The 19,110-nt window shown below is 36.5% G+C and overlaps 1 pseudogene; it reads right to left on the reverse strand.

Moving 5' to 3' along the window:
- Positions 1–6,154: 6,154 nt before the first annotated feature.
- On the reverse strand, positions 6,155–18,568 carry LOC101118900 (NADH dehydrogenase [ubiquinone] flavoprotein 2, mitochondrial-like; annotated as a pseudogene).
- Between the last annotated feature and the right edge of the window lie 542 nt (positions 18,569–19,110).

Here is a 19,110-nt window from a genome sequence, read left to right on the forward strand (position 1 = left end):
CTTAGTGCATGAGTATACAATCAGAAATCTATCAGCTGTCATCAGTCAAAGAGTCAAGGACTCTACACAAATCATGTCAGAACAAGCATATCTAAATACCTTAGCCCAAGAAGTATCAGATAACAGGGTTGCCTTATATTTTCTATTGGTCAAACAAGAAATGTTTGTGTTCCTGCTCACAATACTTATTGCTCTTATTATCGATGCCTCTGGAGAAGTGGAGACATACCTAGAAAAAAATTCCCCAAAGATAAATTGGTTATAAGATATAAGGGAAAATAACTCTTTAAGTGATCTATTTAGTTGACTCCTCTCTAGCACGTTTTTTCCCACGCTGTTTTACAGATGCTTATCATTTTCATAGTATGTATTACTATTCTTTTCCTAGTTATCAATCTACTCATGACATGTATCACTGCTTTCTTTAAAACTATTGCTAAAAACACATTTGCAATGTTTGTTCAACAATGTGATATAATTGATAACATGTGTAGCCTATGAAATATTTTCTTGTCAGCATATAAAATGTCAACATATAAAATGTTTTCTTGTGTTTGTTCACTATATCTAATTAGTTCCACCCCCAATGTGGATAACTAAGAAAAAAAAAATATACATATATATGAAAAAGCTTGTCACTGAGGGACACAATGGACCCACTACAGACAGGCAGTACCACCCTGGTACCGAGGGGCAAATATACTAGTCATCAGATCTTTCTATCAGAAGGTCTGCAATCAAAACTTGGAAATAAGGAAAGAAAATTCCACCTATTAAGGTATATTGTTGTTGTTTAATTGCTAAATAGCATTCTACACTTTTCAACCCCATGGACTATAGCTTGCCAGACTCTTCTGTCCATGGGATTTCCCAGGCACGAATACTAGAGTGGGTTGCCATTCATTCTCCATTAAAGTAAGAAGTCATTTGGCTAATACATGATTGAGTTTATTTTTTTAATATAAATTTATTTATTTTAACTGGAGGTTAATTACTTTACAATATTGTATTGGTTTTGCCATACATCAAACATGATTGGGTTTATGCTAACTAGAAGAGCCTATACTGTAGCCTATCAGGTATACACTTTAAATCTCCTTTAACCATTAAAGCATGTACTGTCCAGAATTAAGGATTTCTATTCTGAAGATAGTGATAAATGCATCCATTTCTGGATGAAATTGCTAGTATTCCATCTATGGTAAGACTCAATTCTCAGAGCCAAAGCCATACTGACCCACTGTGTACATATAATTCTGTTTTTTCCCCCTTAAGCCTTGAAGGAATGTACCCCTGCCATGCTTCTTTTGTTATGACAAGATATTAAACTATGCCAAAAACCATGCTTCTACAGAGAAGTTCCTCACAGCTATCTGAGAGACTGCCTTCCAGGTTATAGACCTCAGTCTGCCTGGAATAAAACATTTCTTAATTACCATTATATTTTTAGTTGGTTATTTCTGTCAACATTTGGAAGGCTGAGTAACCAATGTGAGAGATGTGGACAGGGTTCAAATGACAAATGTTAAATAGCTTCCCTTCCCTAAGGACAGGAAGGGAAACTGTTAAGAGTTTTCACTGCACAGGTAATAAAGTATGATTTATATTTAAAAGATTTATATTTAAAAATGAATTTTAAATCTTGATGGAAGTGTAGACTGGAAGTAGACAGGACACAGTTTAAGATGTCATTGTAATTGTTCAAGTGAGAATGGATAACTAACCTAGAATTGTGACAGTTTGCATAGACTGTTAATATAGAACCCAAAATCATCTAGGAGGTAAAGGTGACTGGAAATGGTATGTAAATAGATGTTCGAAAGATAAAGATGTTTAGGATAGATTTTGGTGTCATTTAATAAAGTAAAAACCACTATAGAATTGATTTCATGAAGAACTTTGAAGAATTTTATTTTGGACTGTTCAGTTTAACTTGCTTGCATGATAGTCACAGAAAGATGAAGGAGGAAATGAAAGAAGGAAGGCACGCCAACTTCAGGAGACTACAGTTCATGATCAGTGATCAGTAAGAGATCTAGAGGTAAGATATTATGACAAGTGAAATCAGAGCACTATGATAGAAAATATGGTTTAAAATTTTCAAATTAATCAATCCTGGAGACTAGCAAAGGCAACATTAACAAGATTACAAAAGAGGTTAACATAAATGAATGAGAGAAATAAATTTGTTTTCTTATAAGTTTAGGTGGGCTAGATTGTAAATAGGGAGAGAGAAATTTAAGTAAATAAGAGAATTTCTCTTCAAGCCACACTGTAATAAAAAGGAATAGACTTAACTTTTGACTTCAAACATTTGGCAAACTGGGAAAGACTATTGATTTCAAAACAATGAGAACATGAGATGATACTCCCTGGGAGAAAGGAAATAAATATCATTAGCTCTACAAGCACTCAAACTTTCTGCCTGGAACAATTTTCAGAAGTAGAAGAATGTGAGCAGAGCCCTCACTTCACCGAGTTGAGAAGGAAGAGACTACAGTTCCAGAGGCTGAGACAGTAGGAAATTATGGAGCAGAATCTGAATCAATACTAGAGCTTCCTCTGAATCATCTGCCTGGTTGCAGGCAGAGTATGCGCTCTAGTTACTCTGCTCTGCTCTCTTTCTTTAGATTATACCATATAGATTAATATATAATTTCTCAGTCATTCCACCACAGAAGGCCATGCTCGCTCCTTTCTAGTCAACTTTTCACTCCCAACTCCAGACTACCCAATAAATCCAAATTTTTACAATTATGCACATGTTACAACAAGCGCATTTTGGGTTGAGAGGTGTAATTTCTTGTTAGGTCCACGCTTCAACAACATCAGAGATTAACATCTCCAGAAGCTATACTCTATCATTAATTTACTAAAAAAGGACATGCCAAGACAAGGAAACTAATATACATCATATGTGTGTGTGTTAGTCTCTCAGTCATGTCCAACTCACTGTGACTCCATGGACTGTAGCCCACCAGGCTCCTCTGTCCCTGGTAATTTCCAGGCAAGAATACTTGAGTGAGTGGCCATTCCCTTCTCCAGGGGATCTTTCCAACCCAGGGATCAAATCTGGGTCTCCTGTGTCGCAGGTAAATTCTTTACCTTTTTCCTGTCAATATATGTCATAGACCCCACAGTTCCTGAACTCTCTTATTAGAGATCTATTTGTATGTATCTTGGGAATGTTGTCAATAATAAGCAATTTTAGTAGTTAAGGAAGGACATGGAAACTTAATAGTTACTGAGAAAGGGTTAAAATTAATATAGTATATTAATTTCATGAGTTTTACTATATATTTTATAAACTTAGGGTGTGTGATGTGGAGGAACAACATATATTCAATGGTGTGAAAAGAATCCAATATGTTAATATAGGAACTGTGAATAACATTTCTAACAAATTTTATTAAAGTAGACAGGGCAGAGAATTTTCATTTCATAGATAATTTCCTCATATTTCACTGAATTTAAAATTGAATTAGGATGGTTCACAGTACTTGAAGACTATTCAAACCTTTACTGTTATGTAAGGCAAGGACACATTGATATGATTTGAACAGAGCTAGTCAGTCATTCAAACTCTTCCCTACTGTTCAGCTTTGCTAGGCTCCATTGGATATTCACCATGACATTAACGGGTGATCAACAAAACTGAACCATAGACAGAACTAAAGACTCTGCCTGTCAAAGATGCTCCTGGACATTTATGTCCAGAGAATTGAATCTCAGCAAATGTGCTGAGAGGCTTGTTCATTTGTTAAACTACTGTTACTTTTACCTTATAAGGGGTGCCAAGCACAAAGTGAGAGTCTCCAGCATAGTGAAGTGGGGGTGAGTAAGGATAGAAAACTCTTAAGTTCAAGGGAAGCAAGAGTTTTCTCTCCAAATAAATCCTCCTTCATGCTGGATTAAGTCACAACAGTTCCAATAAGGAGCTATAGGAGTCTGAGGAGTATAAGCCTTTCCATATTCTCATTTATGTAATGTTCTCAGGAAATTTATATATTATTTTGTACCAAAAAAAAAAAAACCTGCTTGTTATCTTTTGCTATCTTGTTATCACCACTTCATTGCCTCATTCTGAAAAATGCTAATTGTTCCTCTAAGGTAGCATATGCATGTATGTTTTGCAATCAAGAATTGAACCTAATACAGTTTAGTTCATTTTTATGTCTTAACTTAGTTAAGTACTTTCATGAGATTACTTTTTAAAATTAAGGTAAATTAAATTTTTGTTAACAAATAAAAATAACAGAGATATAATTTTAACAAACATTCTGTTAAATTGTGAAAACTGTTCTCTTATATCAATTGATATAAACATCATGAAATGTACAACATCACTAAAAATTGTTTTAACTATTTTAAGAATGATAAAATAAATTTTAAAATGTAAATATAGCTATATTTAGATGCTTGCTTAACAGCGTTTTGGTAAATTTTAAAAGCTTGTCATGTGAAAAGAGTATTATATAATAACAAGGCATATAAATTGCAATTAGGTTCATTTATGTGAATGCCAGTAAGCAGCTTTGTTAATTTCAGCCAATAATTTTAAAAAGTCATTATATCCATCAACAACACAGTGACAATATTAACATATATTTAGAACATTGTCATAAAGAGAAAATAATACAAATATGATGTTTAACATAAAGACTAAAATTCTAATAACATAGTTACTAAGACTAGTAAAACTATAAGTCTTTAAAGAAATAACAGAGTTGGTAGAATTATTTTACAAAAAATCACTAACATGTCTGTAGTTCACTATAGGCCAGTCATAGAGTTCACATATTAATCCATTTTACTATTTGTTTTACTTTTCTTCTCATAATTTTCTATAATTTATGGTATATTAGCAGCAATAGTTTTGAAAATTACTATAAAGGAAAATTATCAAGAAGGAAATTCTTTAAATTCCAGAGAAATAACAGAGTCAATAAATAATTTCCTCATTTTATGAAAACAAAACATACAACTATGTTAAACTGTATCTTATTTTTAAACATAATGTATCATATCATTCTAAAAATAAGTTAATCTAAGTAACATTCATCTTTGACTCTGATAAATTTTTTTCTCACTTAAGTTTTAAGAATAAAGTGTTTAAAAAAGAAACATTTAAAAAAATAAAATGTTATGAAAGATGGTAAATGTTTAGCCTCCAAAGCTATAAAATTTGGGTTCGTTACCAACTTTTGTGAAGTTTGACAGTCTTTAATTTTTAAGCATATTGTATTTTCCCAGATTTTTTCCAATTTGTCTCTTTTCTTGAAATCATTATGATTTTTCTATAATAAACATTTTATTTTATTTTATAATAAACATTTTAAAATCATTTTAGAAAGCTTAAAATCATAATAATGAAGTTTAAAATTATCCCATATACAAATTCATAATCCAGGGTTAAAAATGTCAATATACGTTACCTATATTTGTATTCATTTATTACATCACATTTGCTCTGCTGCTGCTGCTGCTAAGTCGCTTCAGTCGTGTCCGATTCTGTGCAACCCCAAAGATGGAAGCCCACCAGGCTCCCTTGTCCCTAGGATTCTCCAGGGAAGAGCACTGGAGTGGGTTGTCATTTCCTGATCCAATGCATGAAAGTGAAAAGTGAAAGTGAATTCGCTCAGTTGTGTCCAACTCTTCACAACCCCATGGACTGCAGCCTACCAGGCTCCTTCGCCCATGGGATTTTCCAGGCAAGAGTACATTTGCTCTATGCCACATTAATTTGCTAATTAGAATTTTTCACATAGAATATTTGCTACAGATAAATTAAAAAAAAAACTTTTCCATCTTTCCTATATATCAATAATGTATGTCATAAAAATAACCTACAAACTGAAATGACAGTGGGGAGAAAGCTATAGCTTGTCTATCTTCATATTTAATAATAAAACTAAGTTGATAATATCTAGCATGTAAAGGTGAAGGGCTCAGTTTCTGAAGGAAGACTGCCTGGGTTTCAAAACTGGGTCTCTCTTTTGCTAATATATGACTTCAGACAAATTGCTAATAAGCCTCATTTCAAATGCATAGAAACATTTCAAAAACTCGTCAAAGTGATGTGTGAGTAACTGTGAAATGATGTTTGTGAAAATGGTTGGCATGTTTCCTGGCACAGGGTTAAGTGTTCCGTGAATGTTTTCTTTTTCTTTTTTTTAGATAGGAGATTCATATTTTATTTCTCCTTTGACATATTTACAGCAAATATAAATTAAAGGCCTGTTTGCACACCAAACCCAGGTCCTTTTGGTGGTTCAGTCAAAGAGGTAAGACCTCCAGCTGGCTCACAGGAGAAGTGTCCACTCCTTGGCCCAGGTTTTGTGATTTTCCCAGCCTTCAGCTCATCAATAATTTCTTCAATATCTTTAGGTGTCAGATCCTCATAGTAGTTGTCATTTATTTGAACCATTGATGCATTTACACAGGCCCCTAAACATTCGACTTCTATAAAAGTGAAAAGTTTGTCAGGTGTAGTCTCTCCAAACTTTATGCCAAGTTTTTTTTCTGAATGGCTTCCAGTATGCTGTTGGGGTTTTGGAGCATGCAATGTGTGGTAGTGCAGACTTGAATGTGATACTTTCCAACAGGCTTTCATTTATACATTGTATAAAAAATTACTACTTCATACACTCTCATTGGAGGTACTTGTAAAATTTCTGCAACTTTGTTCATAGCAGAGATGGGCAGCCATCCATTCTGTCTCTGGGCTAAATCCAGAACTGGAAGCACAACTGCTGCCTTATGCCCTCCTGGGTAGTTTTTCACAATGGCTTCTATCCTCTTATAGTTTTCTGATATGAAATCAAATGGAGTTTCTGGGTTATTCTCAGGGGTATCTCTGTGCACAAATAAGGCTCCTCTAGCCGTCTATGGGGTCACACAGAGTTGGACACGACTGAAGTGACTTAGCAGCAGCAGCTCCATTCTGAACAGCTGTCTTATGCAGATTTCTTATATGTTTTCCCCAGTGGGTGGCGAGGATGGCCGTGCGGGCCTGTAGCGCCGTGGAGAGAAACATGGCTGGCCAAACTGCAGGCCTCCGGGCCTCGCCAGGCACAGTCCCGAGCGGTCAGCATGCAGGGCGTGCACCTCTATTGTTTTTATTACTGTCCTTTACAACCTAAACAGAATCAGACTTTTTTCCCCCTCTTTACATTATATGGAGGCAGATTTCACGTAACAAGTAACAATTGGTCAGGTAGATTTGGCCTTGGAGTACAAATGAAGAAGGGTGAAGGCTAATAGAGTTTTGCAAAGAGAACTCACTGGTCATAGCAAACACACTCTTCCAACAACATAAGAGAAACTCTACACATGGACATCACCAGATGGTCAATACATAGTCAGACTGATTATATTTTTGCAGCCAAAGATGGAGAAGCTCTATACAGTCAACAAAAGCAAGACCAGGAGCTGACTGTGGCTCAGATCCTGATCTCCTTATTGCCAAATTCAAACTTCAATTAAAGAAAGTAGGGAAAACCACTAGACCATTCAGATATTACCTAAATTCCATTACAATTATACAGTGGAAGTGAAAAATGGATTCAAGTGATTAGATCTGATAGAGTGCCTGAAGAACTATAGACTGAGGTTCATGACATTGTACAGGAGGCAGAGATCAAGACCATCCACAAGAAAAAGAAATACAAAAAGTCAAAATGGTTGTCTGAGGAGGCCGTACAAATAGCTGTAAAAAGAAGAGAAGCAAAAGGCAAAGGAGAAAAAGAAAGATATACCCAGCTGAATGTAGAGTCCCAAAGAATAGCAAGGAAATATAAGAAAGTTTTCCTTAGTAATCAATGCAAAGAAATAGAGCAAAACAAGAGAATGGGAAAGACCAGAGATCTCTTCAATAAAATTAAAAATACCAAGGGAACATTTCATGCAAAGATGGGCACAATAAAGGACAGGAATGGTATGGACCTAACAGAAGCAGAAGATATTAAGAAGAGGTGGCAAGAATACACAGAACTATACAAAACAGATCTTCAGGACCCAGATAATCACAACAGTGTGATCACTTACATAGAGCCAGACAACCTGGAATGCAAAGTCAAGTGATGTGATGCCTTAGGAATCATCAAAACCAGCAAAACTAGTGGAGGATATGGAATTCCAGTTGAGCTATTTCAAATCCTAAAAGATGATGCTGCGAAAATGCTGCACTCATTATGCCAGCAAATTTGAAAAACTCAGCAGTGACAATGGGACTGGAAAAGGTCAGTTTTCAATCCAATCTCAAAGAATGGCAATGTCAAAGAATGCTCAGACTACCACACAATTGCCCTCATCTCACATGCTAGCAAAGTAATGCTCAAAATTCTCCAAGCCAGGCTTCAACAGTATGTGAACTGTGAACTTCCAGATGTTCAAGCTGGATATAGAAAAGGCAGAAGAACCAGAGATCAAATTGCCAACATCCACTGGATCATCAAAAAAGCAAGAGAGTTCCAGAAAAACATGTATTTCTGCTTTATTGACTATGCCAAAGCCTTTGACAGTGTGGATCACAACAAATTGTGGAAAAGTCTTAAAGAGATGGGAATACAGACCACCTGACCTGCCTCTTGAGAAATCTGTATGCAGGTCAGGAAGAAGCAGTTAGAACTGGACATGGAACAACAGACTGGTTCCAAATAGGGAAAGAAGTACATCAAGGCTATTTATTTTTACCCTGTTTCTCTAACTTATATGCGAGTACATCATGAGAAACACTGGGCTGGATGAAGCACAAACTGAAATCAAGACTGCCTGAAGAAATACAATAACTTAAGATATGCAGATGACACCACCCTTATGGCAGAAAGTGAAGAACTGAAGAGAGTCTTGATGAAAGTGAAAGAGGAGAGTGAAAAAGTTGGCTTAAAACTCAACATTCAGAACACTAAGTTCATGGCATCTGGTCCCATCACTTCAGAGCAAATAGACGTGGAAACAGTGGAAACAGTTACAGACTTTATTTTTGAGGGCTCCAAAATTACTGCAGATCACATCTGCAAAATCAGTTCTGCAGATCACTCCAAAATCACTGCAGCCATGTAATTAAGACGATTGCTCCTTAGAAGAAAAGTTATGACCAACCTAGACAGCATATTAAAAAGCAGAGACATTACTTTGCCATCAAAGGTCTGTATTGTCAAAGCTATTGTTTTTCCAGTAGTCATGTATGGATGTGAGAGTTGGATTATAAAGAAGGCTGAGCACTGAAGAACTGATGCTTTTGAACTGTGGTGTTGGAGAAGATTCTTGAGAGTCCCTTGGGCTACAGGAGATCCATCCAGTCCATCCTAAGTGAAATCCGTCCTGGATATTCATTGGAAGGCCTGATGCTGAAGCTGAAACTCCAATACTTTCACCACCTGATGTGAAAGGCTGACTCATCTGAAAAGACCCTAATGCTGGGAAAGACTGAAGGTGGGAGGAAAAGGGGAAGACAGGATCAGATGGTTGGATGGTTTCACCAACTGAATGCCCATGAGTTTGAGTAAACTCCAGGAATTGGTGATAGACAGGGAGGCCTGTGGTGCTGCAGTCCATGGAGTTGCAAAGAGTCGGACATGACTGAGTGACTGAAAAGAACTGAATGGACCTGAACACTTGGTCTAATTTACATTTGTCAAGTCATGCAATTCATTCCTGACCAGACCAAGTGAGTGCCTTACCTACTAAGTGGCCTTTTACTGAGAAGTTTTACAATGCCTGATGCTCCACTGCACCCTTTTTTTAGAATTCACAGAGCATCACTAAATGTTCCCTATAAATTTCAACAACCTCAGTCAATGTTGCAGATCTGGGAGCCTCCTTCCCTGTTATAGGTCACCTTTCAATCCGTTCTGAGCCTCTATTAATATGTTTGTCTCCCTGCTTTCCTAGTAGATCTTCAGACTCAATGGTGTTTAAAGCTTAGCTATATTCCTGCACCCAAAATAAACAAAAATGTAATCCAAACATGATATACAAAGTGAATTTCACCTGTTTGCTATTGTCATTGTATTAGTGAATGTCCAATTTTCATTAATATTATACTTCAGATATAAATGCAACCAATAAAAGTCTATTTCAAAACAGATTCTTCAGAGTGAAATAAATGTAAAGCTCTTGCTATATACTGAGTAAAACTGAGGTTCAAAAAAACCTGTGTGGTACTGTATATCCACACATCAGCAGTATACAATGAAATCTCAATCTTCATTCAAAGACAAGAGAAAACTACTTTTTATATATGTCATTATCAGGAGAAACATCATGTCTCATTGTATCTCTGCTGCTGCTGAGTTGCTTCAGTCATGTCTGACTCTGTGCAACCCCACAGACGGCCCCCACTAGGCTCCCCCATCCCTGGGATTCTCTAGGCAAGAACACTGGAGTGGGTTGCCATTTCCTTCTCCCATTGTACCTCATGTTAGCTAATTACTTCTCATTACAGAAGTAAAAAATACATGCACTTATATTTAAAATAATGAGAAAAATAATAAAATATTTACTAGTCTGGTTTTACTGTTAAATAATACCTGCATTTGGGTGTATAAATTTCTGGACTTCATACATATAGTTCTTGTTTTTTTTTTTTTTCTTTATAACAATATTGTTATGGTATGACAAACATTATTAAATAACATGAATTTCATTTCTACTTAGCAATTTTATTCTTTTTTCTATCCCAGTGTTCTTTAATTGGACTAGTTAATGAAAACATAGCATTGAATTTATTTTTATAGTAGATTTTTATTGTCCCTGTTAAGCATTTAGGGAGTTTTCAACTTACTGTTTAGATGTCACCATGATGATCATTCTTAAAGTCATTTTGTTTATGGTCCAATGTACTCTAAGGAAAAAAAATATTAAATACAATTGAAAATTTTACTAGACATGCATATTTATAAAGAAATACAAATTGCTCTTAGGAAAAAAAAATAACTGCAACTATTTAATCTCCCACCATAATCCGAGCATTCAATTTTTATTTCTACTATAACAGTGGCAAATAAGTGATTTTTATAGGCTCTAGTTTTGTATTAAAACTGTATGTTTTACATTGGCTGGGTATTTTTTCATTTAATATGTGAGGTAGAACTTTAAAAAAATTAATATTAATCTAATCTCTTGAGTTTATTTTCTGTTGCTACAATATGTTGTCTGTTGTTCTACTTTTGTTCACCGACTCGCTGTTGAAGACTTAATTTGTTTGCTTACATTTTTCAGATGCTAAGATCATTAACAATTTTTCTATTAATATTATTTTGTTACATATATTTACAGACTATAATTTTCTATTTAATTGCTTTTGTACTTGAAAAATTGTGGCTCAGGTGGTAAAGAATCTCACTGCAATGCGGTAGACTGGGTTTGATCCCTGGGTTGGGAATATCCCCTGCAGTAGGGAAAGGCTACCCAATCTAGTATTCTGGCCTGGAGAATTCCAAGGACTGTATAGTCCATGGGGTCACAAAGATTCGGACACGACTGAGCAACTTTCACAGTCACAGTCACTTGAAACATAATTTTAAAAACTGAGGTAGCCACATCTAGTTTTAAATATGTACATGCATAGATGAATAAAACATGTAATTATATATTTATATGTATGCATATGCACTTATACTGATACAATTTATAAAGATATATATTTAAACAAATTCATATCTGAATTAGTTTATATAGAAAGTTCATAAATATTTCACTGTCAGTTAAATATTTGCTGTATATTTTTATTTTCCAAGTTTACTGAACTGATCAAGGTTGATATCATGGATCAAGGTTGATTTTCATAGTGAAAATCATATTGATACAATTAATTGCCAATATATTTTGATAAGAGGGAAACTTGGCTACTGTGGCATTCTTCATGAAAGATTATAAACTCAGTGCAACCATGAGGAAATCAGAAAGACTCAAATTAAGAGATATTCTAAACCAGTTGAGATCATGAAAAGCTAAAGAAGACTGTCACAGATCATAGGATACCAAGGAAGCATGATGATTGAATAAACTGGTGGCATCCTGAATAGAATCCTAGAAAGAAAAAAACTTAGTGGAAAAACTGCAGAAATTCAAATGTCTCATGCTTATTTACCAATACTGTACCAGTGTTAATTTCTTGTTTTTGAAAAACCTACCATGATTATATAATATTAGGAACATTAAATGAAGGGTTTATGGAAACTGTATTTTCTTGGCATGTTTTCAGCAAATCTAAATTTTTTCCAAATATATTTATTCATAAATTATGATCATGTATCTATATAATGATATATCTAAAATTTACTTTGTTTTATTTTAATGAAAAACAATGCATGGCTTTTTCCTGCATAAGAATGGTTAATATTCTCAATGGCAAATATATTTCTATTGGCTTCTTAAAAATTGTATATACATTTTATATTATTAACTTCAGCAAGCCTTTTTACTTGTAAAAAATATACCTGCCTATTTTCTATTGCCCTCTCTTACCTCATGATTTCATGTCCCATTTTATCTCTGAGTATTTTCTTATTTGTAAAGTACTTTCTTACTTTACATTTTATCCCTGATTAAAAGTATTTTTAGAAATACAATCATATATACATTGAACTTGATTATTGTCCTTAATCTGTCATACTTTATTCATTCAACTTTGATTTTGTGTGTTTATTCATCTTTGTATTATGACTATAAAATCAAGGCTCAAGTTGCAATTTTCCTCTCTTGCATCTTATATGAGGACAGAGGAATGCATATTTTTCCTAGGTGAATTTTGAGGTGATAATATTCAACTTTTCATGGTAGTCACCTGCTCTTCTGAACTTGAACTCTCTTTTCTCACTGGAAGTTTCCCTAATACATTTAGTTGCACATCTGTGCCATATCCTTGATCATGTTGAACTTCTCCATGTCCTAGAATTAATCCTGTGTTACTTCCTGTGCATATGAGATGGGCTAATTTCCATAATAAAGTAAATGTACTGAGAAAGTCTCATGCCACAGGAATTATGAATTCAATGTTATAGTCTGTTTTAGAAATAGATTAGTTTATAGGTGAGGCACATCAGTATTGAGCTTTTGGGGGTTCAGAAAAATTTTCTCTCAAATTGATGATTATTTCTTTCTATTTTTGTAGTCAATGCGATAAATAAGTCTAGAATTTAGGACTAAAGAATGCATGTGAAGTAAAATCTTAAGGTTTTGGAAAATGTATTTATTCAAGTTCCTTGTTTAGGTACCACTGAAATTGCTTTATTGTAGGGTGCTGCTGCTGCTAAGTCGCTTCAGTCGTGTCCAACTCTATGCAACCCCATGGACAGCAGCCCACTAGGCTCCCCTGTCCCTGGGATCCTCCAGGCAAGAACACTGGAGTGGGCTGCCATTTCCTTCTCCAATGCATGAAAGTGAAAAGTGAAAGTGAAGTCTCTCAGTCAAATCGGACTCCTAGCAACCCCATGGTCTGCAGCCTACCAGGCTCCTCCATCCATGGGATTTTTCAGGCAAGAGTACTGGAGTGGGGTGCCGTTGCCTTCTCCTTAGTGTAGGGTAGGTAATGGAAAAAATGTAGTCCAAGAACATACTTAAAAATCTTTCTTACCGATGTTGGTTATATCAGTCTCTTCCTTTTGCAACCACCGATTTCTAGATCTTGGTATATGTTCTCATTTCTCTATGAAATTAAAGTGACAGTCACATTTTATCTCTTTGTTGTAGCTTCATAAGCAATTAAGGAGAAGGAAATGGCAACCCACTCCAGTACTCTTGCCTGGAGAATTCCATGGACAGAGAGCAGCCTGTCGGTGAGCTGTGGTCCATGGGGTAGCAAAGAGTCACATAAGACTGAGCGTCTAACACACACATAAGAAATTAAAGGAAAACTTTCAGCAGGTTTTTCAGGCACTGTAGGTGATTGTTCAAGCTCATCATTTTACATTTTGTATCTTAATAGAATTTGTTTCCATTAAATCTTTGTTCTTTACATCAGATGATAGTAGCTACATTATATTCATGGGACAAAAATATTTATATTTTAAATATAAATATTTAAATTTACATTTTGTCTATATAATGTCATCCTTTTAAAAAATCAAATATGATTGGCATGGAAATAAACTTAATTTAGCAAAACTTAGCTAGCAAATAAAGCATGGCTAAGACTTCTTCCTGAAAACTTCAGAGAAATTGTGCAATCCTAAACTGATAAAGATGTTTTATTTTACTGAGTTGTCCTTTCTGTATTATGTTAGTATTTAAGTTATTTAAAGAATATAGAGTTTATTACAAATATAACTGACTTTTAGGGTAATTAGGAAAAGTTTTGTAATTAAATAATAAAGTATCCTGCTAGAATAAGGGAAGAATCTGCTCTATAAATCATGATAATTTGAACAGTGAATATTGTACTTAAATTGGAGAAGTAAATGAGCTTTAAAGGGCAGAAGGAGATCTACTAGTCACTTCTCAATCAAAATGTAAATATGCATAAGACTGTGCTTGCTTTAAAAATATTAACTGTTAAATTTGTTTCTTAAAATCTTTAAAATTATTGTTGCTGCTCTCCTTAACAAGCACACATAAATACAACTAAAACTTTGTGAAATATGTCCTATGGTATCATATTGAAGATAAGTTAAAATTAGGAGTAGCCTAGTTATCATCTTCTAATTCATACCAAGTCCACAGAACCTGACAGTTTCAGGTTAATTATTGCTGCAAAACTATTCCTGCTAGATAATGCAGAGAAAGCATTACATTAATTTTTGCCTTTACTGTTAGGTTTTCCACAAAATCTGTTTTATTATAAATAGTTTCATTGTTTTTACATATTTTGAAAGCCCAAACTCCTTTAAATAATGATCATATGTTAAATTAATATTTTAATACTTTCACTTTAACAGGGGTTAATGCTAAATATAATTAATGTGTATATGGAAATTTTAGGCTTCAATGGCACTCAGAAGAGATATGCTCAGTATACATGCAAAAAGAAAATAAAATCCTGTCATGAGAGCTTATTAGATGTATCTATTCATACCTCATAATGCTTTCACTTAGACAGGTATATTCCAATAGAAATAAACTGCTCTCCTTTTGGAAGAGCCTTCCTGTCTCACTTACAATATATTATGAATTGAGACAATCTGATTTTCACCTCCTAAGATACAGCTGTGTTATACAGCCTATATAGAATAGATGTGAGATCTTTCACCTCTAATAATGGGAGTCTTCTTTTTTCCCTTGCAGCCACACGGGAGGAACTTTCAGACTCCCAGCCCACTGAGAGCTAAATGCACAAGGGATTCCCATGAGGTACTCACCAGATCACTGGGGCAGCTGGTAGTCTGTGCTATTGCTGGGAGAAGAGCCTGAAGAACCTCCAACGATGAAGAAACACCCAAGGTTTGCCTCTAGAGGGTGGAAGTCAGTGTTTCCTCTTCTCACCAGCAGCTCAGAATCTGGTTAAGTGGCTCAAAGTGCCTCAAGCTCACTTCAGAAATTCAGGTCCAGCATCTTCAACCAGTTTTATCAGCTAATCCTCACTACCTGGGCCTTTCTGGGTCTCAGCTCCTGCTGCACATCTTGTGCTGCAACAGCGGCTTCTCAGGGCTGCTCAGCGTTCTTTACCAAACCGGAAGTGACAAGGCAAAATCTACTGTTAATCTTGGAGGCTGGGAGCACAAAAAGCGCTGGTGCATCTGCTACTGCTTAGTTCAGGAATCAGGGGAGACAATGGGCAGAGTGTTGAGGCTTCCCTCTCATCCACAGGTCCCCGTCATCCAGGGCATCCTTCACCGAAGGAAGGACAGCCAGGGGCAGCAGGCAGATTCCAGCGAGTTTGTCTTCAACCCCCAACGATACAGATGAACAGTACAGACGACCCTGTGGGCAATGCGGTGTGTGCACCACTCTCAGGTGGTTGGGCAGAGTTGCTCGGAATTCAACTGCAGGCTGACGCCATTGTACCCCATCACAGTAAACTGAAACCAGATCCAGGCATCCTCAAACAAACCTCCCAACGTCTCTGCTGTCTTCCTGTTGGAGCCAGGGTGGGCCAAAGTTTGTTAGCAATCCTTGGCAGTTAGGCTCCAAAAAGTGTCCTCCTGGTGTAACTCGTACTAATGAAACAATATCGAGTTCAGTTCTGAAAAGGTGTGAGCTCTCACTCTAGCACCCATAGTCTTCCCAACAGGCCCTCGGAGGCTGCATTTGAGGTTTTCCTCAACAGGCAAGGAGTTCTCGCGAGGCTTGTGCAGTTGCGCTGCTCAGAGGTCTGAGCGCCTCTGCACGTGGCCTACCATCACCATCTTGGATTAAACGTCTTGTGTAGCAACAGCGACTTCTGCAAATGGTATCCTGAGCTGAGGTGTCAGAGGAGGTCTTTTTCACAGAAGAAATTCTGGTCTGAAGTGCCAGATGTGAGGCTTCTGCACACGGCCCTCTGTGAGCCAGAACAGATTAAACACAGAAGGGGGAAAAAAAAGTTAGGCTTTATTTTATTACCTAGATTATATTAATATATATAGTTCCTGGGAACTGTTAACACGTTTTGTTGGTAACACCATCACAAGGTCTTTTTAAATGAACATGTGTGTGCCTGCCAAGTTGCTTCACCTGTGTCTGATTCTTTGTGACCCGTGGACTCTAACCCCCCAGGCTCCTTTGTCCATGGGATTCTCCAGGCAAGAATACTGGAGTGGGTTGCCACACCCTTTTCCAGGGGATCTTCCAAACTCAGATATGGAATCCTGTGGCTCCTGCGGCTCCTGCATCGCAGGCAGATTCTTTACCACTTTACCCACCGGAAAAGCCCCCTTAATGTAAATAGAGTAACAGAAATATACTTAAGAGATATCCAATGATTCCTCTGCGTGACTTATTTACTTTTAGAACTCTCTCTCTCTCTCTCTACCTGAAGGCAGATAAGGTATTAACGTGAGCTATAATAACAATTTTCATAAAGGAATGAAAGGAGAAAGGAAAATGACTTTGGCTACCTCAAGGTTGTATCCCAAATAGTGCAGGCAAAAATCACAGAGTGAACATTTTCACTGGAGAATATGGACTAAAATAACATTAATAAACTTTTCTAACACTATTAAGTGATGTTTTTAAGGAACTAATTCTCATTAAAGATGTTTTCAACATTTCTGAAGAGATTGTATGTTTCATGGGGACTGCAGTAGATTGATGATGGATTCTCAAAGATGTTCCATGTCCAAAATCCTGGAACCTGGGAATATATTAATTTGCATAATAAGACATTGCAGAAGTTAAACATTTTGAGACGGGGGTTATTCTGGATTATCCTGGTGGCCTAATGAATCACAGAGGTCTTACAAGAGGCAGACTAAAGATAAGAAGTGGGGAAGAAAATTAAAAAAAAAAAAATACAATGAGGTGGCAATAAGACCAGAGGTTGGAGTGGGCCAGGATAAGCCAAAGGATGCAGGCAGCCTGTGAAAGCTGGAAGAGGCAAGGGAATGGGCTGATCACTAAGCCTTCAGAAGGATCCAGGTCCTCCCAATATTCTGATTTTTGAGTTCTGACCTCCAGAATTAGAACATATTTGTTTTGGACTTCCCTGGTGGCTCAGATAGTAAAGAATCCACCTGCAATGTAGGATGTCAGGGTTTGATCCCTAAGTCAGGGAAGAAACCCTGGAGAAAGGATTGGCTACCCACTCCAGTATTCTTGCCTGGAGAATTCCATGGACAGAAGAGCCTGGTGGGTTGTAGTCCATGGAGTTGATAGAGCTGGACACAATTGAAGCAACTAGCACACACATCAGAGAAGGCAATGGCACCCCACTCCAGTACTCTTGCCTGGAAAATGCCAAGGACGGAGGAGCCTGGTTGACTGTGGTCCATGGGGTCACTAAGAGTCAGACATGACTGAACGACTTCACTTTCACTTTTCACTTTCATGCATTGGAGAAGGAAATCGCAACCCACTCCAGTGTTCTTGCCTGGAGGATCCAGGGATGGGGGAGTCTGTTGGGCTGCCGTCTATGGGATCGCACAGAGTTGGACATGACTGAAGTGACTTAGCAGCAGCAGCAGCAGCACACACATACAGACATAGACTACCATATGGGCAAAGCTCTATGTTACCCAAACATCCTACAGTAGGAGGAGGCTATGAAAGCTTCAGTCTTATACTACCACTATATTTGATCCTCAAACTTCAAAGTTTCCAATAAGATAAATACTTGTTTCTCGTTCAAAACATTAAGAGGAGGGAAAGTAATCCAAATAGAAATCTCTGTGCCACAAGGTCACATCCAGTGTTCAGATTCATTTTTTTCATATTCTTTCATTGCCTTGTGAGGCTTGAATTTTATGACCTTTTGCTCATTTACATAGCTGGCAATTGATACAGACTATTCTCTGAGAACTTGGCTATGGATATTGAAAAGAGCATCAAAGTATGGTCTCTCCGTATGTCCTGCACTCCCTTACAGCATAGTGTCTACATTCCAAAGTTGAACATCCAGAAGCAGAAGCCAAATGGAAACAATTTCTTTCTTTCTTTCTTTTTTATGAACTGGACTCAGAATTCCTAGTCCATCACTTTCATTATACTCCATTTGTCAGGATAATCACAAGTCTCAAACAAAATTGACAAGCTGACAACATAGAATCCAGTAAACTTTGAGGATGCCTGATTGTAAGAACATGAGGGATGGGACATATATCTATGTGCCATGTATAAAAGATACAATCCAACAGGTTCACCGTGAGGGGAAGAAAAGATATTAAAGAGCAAGCAGCATTTTCCCCAAATATGTGATGTAGAGGTTGCATATATCACTTCTCTGCATATCCCTTTGTCTAAAGTTTAGTAAAGTACCTGTTTCTAGATGGCATATGCCAGTTTAAACTATAATGGAGGGGCTTACAGGAGTTATTACAGGGTTGGTGCACAGTAATTGCCATTTTTGCATTGTTGAAATTTGCCATTTGATATTTGAATACATTCTTAAATAAATGTGGTTATGTTATACATCATTTTCATGCATATTGCTCACTTTTTGTTTTTGTTTTTGTTGTTAATGACATTGCTTGCTGCTTATTTTATATTTACTTTAGACTGTAGAAATCATATTAGACAAAAAGCAAGTTTGAATGA

This window comes from Ovis aries, chromosome 16, assembly GCF_016772045.2.
Source record: "Ovis aries strain OAR_USU_Benz2616 breed Rambouillet chromosome 16, ARS-UI_Ramb_v3.0, whole genome shotgun sequence".
Classification (NCBI taxonomy): domain Eukaryota; kingdom Metazoa; phylum Chordata; class Mammalia; order Artiodactyla; family Bovidae; genus Ovis; species Ovis aries.